Genomic DNA, 4,371 nt, shown 5'->3' with positions numbered 1-4,371 from the left:
TGAATAGAGTAGTTTCCTCAAAGTGACTAAGCTAGAAAACGTATATGAAATGGGCTACAAGAGGCCACATTTCTTTAAGGTACCAAATTTATTTCCTCTATCATCATTAGGAGTGGGGTCAGCTGTAAATAATATGAGATACCATTAAAGATGAGATCAATTGTAAATAATATGAGATTCCTTTAAAAAAATACATTGTAGACTTGGTGTTTACAGTTTGGCCCACCCACTGTACCCTCTGGAGATAAGTAAGTACATCTCTTTCATCTTTTATAATCTTTTTTTCCATACCAGCAAATACTTGGAAATTGTAAACAATGGGTACTTTTTTTTCTCTCCAGTATGTTGGAGTTGGCTTGATGGTAATTTTATTGGGACTAGATTGGTTAGGAACTAAAAGATTCTATAATTTTATATGTATCTCATAATTGCTAATAATTATTGACTATTAATATAATTAATATAACATAATATAATTAATTTTTCTATATTTTATAAATGGACACCACTTTGAATACACTTATTGGTTTTAATATTTGTCCAGTGATTCTTGATTATTTAAGGTAGTCATATTTGCAAACAATATATTTTTTTCTTGTCAGTACATGTGCTTATTATTTGTTATCCTAAATTTCAGAATGATATTGAATAATACTGTTGCATTTAGGTCAACTTCCTTGTCTCTTTTTGACTTCAGTGGAAAAGTCATGGGTTTTAACTTTAAGTAAAATGTTAGTTGCTTTTTTGATATTGATGTTATTCAGCAGATCACAAATGTATTCCTTGACTTGTAGCTATAAAAAATCAGAAGAGAATGTTGAATTTTTCTCCTTGACTTATTAAAGTAATGAATTATATTGATAGTGTTCATAATATTGAACCATTCATACTTCTGAAACAAAACCCCTTTGGTCAAAGTGTATTGTTCTTTAAAAGCACGTTGTATTCTATCTGCTATTTTTATTTGATTTCTTTGCCATTATTTATGTTTTATTGCATTGAGGTCAGCGAATATAAACTGTACAGTTTTTACCCTTTGGAATGTATTAAGGTTTTCTTTATGGCTGAATATATGAGCTACTTTTGTAAATGTTCCATTGACATTTGAATAGAATATAAATGTGGTATGTAGAGGGTATATAATTTAATGTTAGATAAATCTATTAAATTTAATTCAGTATTATTATAGGCATCTAATTCTTTATTTTTGTTCTTCTTAATTTGTTGAAGGCTGAGAGCTGTATGTTAAAGTTTCCTTTTTTGATGATGACTTTGGCAGTTTCCTTTTGATCACTCACACACTTACTAAACTACTATTGCACCTCTAGGCTTTTCTATCCAGTTTAATGTGATGTTTATATTCATTTATGTCTACCTGTCTGGTATTTTTCTTTCCCTAATTGTACCTAGAACATTGCTGCGCTTACATAAGTTGCTATATAGATACTCACTGATTTTTTTTTTTTTTTTATATTCCCTGAGAAATGTTCTGGACAGGAATTAGTTGAACCAATTTCAAGCTTAGTATTTCAACCATTACAAGATTGTTCATAGATTTATGCCCCACCCTATTATCACTGATAATTTATTGCAACAAGTCATCTCTTCTTCCTCCTTAAACAAGTCTTTGTTACTAGTTAATTAATAGACTCCAAAGAAGAAGTACCCCCCAAAAGGTGGTCCCTAATAAATTCTTTTCGTATTTGCAGTTGGATTCTGCAAAAATTCGGCTGTGGCAGGGACTTCTTTAGCTGCTCTGAAAAGAGAAGCAAATGAATAACTTCAACTTTCTTCATTTAACTAACATTTGCCCTTCCTTCAGTGTCTGTATTCTTTCCCAGAAATTGTGCTTTGAAAACCTAATATGAATGATAAGTTCCTGAGTGGAGCTATAGTTAAAAATAACTTCCTGTTAACAGTTAATAAGCGTTAGGGTGGCAGAGACCTGATGTTATAGTGACCTCATTGAGGCAGAATCAAAATGAGCTGTGCTCTAGGGCAGAGGCTTTAGAATCTTTTCCTACTTCCTCTTTCTTGTGTCTTAATCAGAAATTAGTAGAAAGACTTGCCCTTTTCTCTGAAGCTGACTAGCTTTGTGTGCATTATCACTCCTCTCGCTATACTAGTCAAAAGCTTTTATTCAATAGTGGCTGTTTCCTCAGATTCTATATTTGTCTTTATCACCCACCGAAAGTCCAAATGCATTAAAGTTTTGCTTGTGACTGGTTACAACTACTGTGATAGATAAGGGGAAGGTAAAGAATACTTGTTTGTTTTATGAAATCTATGTAACTCAGGAGTTTTGTATATACGCCAACCAACGGGAGGAAAATAAAAGAACCCCAAATTTTATATGATTAAAAATAATATAAATTGCCTGATTGGTGGTGGTATAGAGCACGGGGTATATTTCTAAGGCCCTCACAAGTTTTGAGCTAGACAAGGAAACGAGAGGAGGTTTGAGACTTTATTGCAGTCTTAGGTAGGGTTGTTTTAGGAACTGCCTCAAATCAAGGGGTGATCCTCTTTCCAGATGAGACTGTATTTGGATTATCTAATTGAAATCAGATAGAAGTTTTAGGACTGCAAGAGAACTGGCAGTGGTCAGAGGTATTCACATGCCCTTTTATCCTCTAATAAGTGCAACAGCGAACGACCTGTTATTACCAACACTTCTTTCCCACCTGCAGGTGGAGGACGCAACTCCATTAAAGGGTCTTGTGTTCTGACTGCCTTTTCTTCCTTGGTAATTGGGGGTGAAAGAGAAGAGAGCGACAGGATCTGCAAGGCTCTGAGTTGCAGGGCATGACAGTGTAGAGACAGTGGAGCAATGAGAAAATCTGTCTCCGTCTTTCCAGGGCTTAACCTCATTATAATTGGGGATAGTGGGACGTCCCTGCCAGGCAATCTTACTAAATCTTAAACAAAGCAATACGTTTCTCTCTCTGCAGTTTCGAGAGAGACACATTTCCTAGGTGTGGGGAGTGGGACTCCTAAGTGAGAGTATGGGATTTGTATATGCTGTTCATTGTTGTACAAACAAGGAGTTATCTTTACAAGAAAGGGTACAGCTACCCAGGGCAAAACACACTTGGAAACAGTGGTCCCTTATTATCAAGAGAGGGGCAAATTCAACGTGGTTGACACCAGGAGAATTTTATGCCTTTAAGGAAAATGTTCCCGAAGATTTCCCAAACTGATCTCACATAGAAATTCCATATGAATGCTGGCTTTTTTGAATGAGGAATCGAGGCAAGGATTGCTCTTGTTCTCACAGTGCTGGGACGAATCACCAGGTTAGTAAAACCTATGTTCTGTGAATTAGACAGGCTTCTAACTTTTGTATAGCATCCTGGAAAGCTAAAGTTATGTTTAGAGGGAAAAGGTTGGGCCAGATAAATAAATACTTAGAATGGATAGTACTTTTGAAACCCATTGATTTGATATGGATAGTTCAAAAGCAGCAACAGAATAAATAATGTCACTATAAAAAGATGAATAAAACATAAAAGGAAAAGTGTGATGTAAATCCAGAAGCCTTGTTGGGTACCAAAACCAGAATTTGGAGGAAAAAGTAAAAAATAAAATTTTACGTATTAGTTGATTGAATTACTTAAGGCTAGTAGTGCTTTGTATTAACTTTTTTTCATACTGCATTTATTTTATCAAAGTTTTAAAAATTATTGTTCAAAATTTGGGTAGTACAAAGAAAGCATGAAATGGAAGCTTGCCCTCACTCATAATTTCCCAACTAACAGGTAATTATGATTAACATTTGATATGTTTTCTTCTAGTATATTTTTCTTGTAGTATATTATTTTAAATTCAGATGATTTTTACCTCTCAAAAATTATAGATATTTTCCCTTGTAATTACTAACCTTTTGTAAAAATGATATTGCATTTCTAATATTAGCATTGGGTCTTTTAAACAAAGTGTTTTCAAAAAGCATCATAACCCAATTTAGAAAAAAGGCCCAGGTACCTAATGCAAAGTAGACACCCAGTACATGTGAATTCCATCCACCCTCTCTTCCAATGACATGCATGCAAAAGACAGTCAATAAATGGTTGTTAGATTTAGAGTAGATAGGGCTAGCAGAAGAGGCCTCACTTTTTGGAATAGTGTAAGATTGATGACACACCTTTAAAAAATGACAAATGGCTTGGCTCAGCTGTTAAATATGGTGTCATTCTCTTAAAACAGTCGAATCTGCTATTTATGCCTTTGTATCAGGCTAAATGTATCAGAACAGGGTTTTATTATGTGTTAGGAAACATGATGTGACTGGTAGTATTTCTAAGCTGTGTTACAATGAGTTATTTCTCTGGGAATACCAGCTCATCTTTAAAACCCAGTTGGTGTTACTGG

Source organism: Halichoerus grypus, chromosome 10, assembly GCF_964656455.1.
Source record: "Halichoerus grypus chromosome 10, mHalGry1.hap1.1, whole genome shotgun sequence".
Classification (NCBI taxonomy): domain Eukaryota; kingdom Metazoa; phylum Chordata; class Mammalia; order Carnivora; family Phocidae; genus Halichoerus; species Halichoerus grypus.
This window is presented reverse-complemented; position numbering follows the sequence as displayed.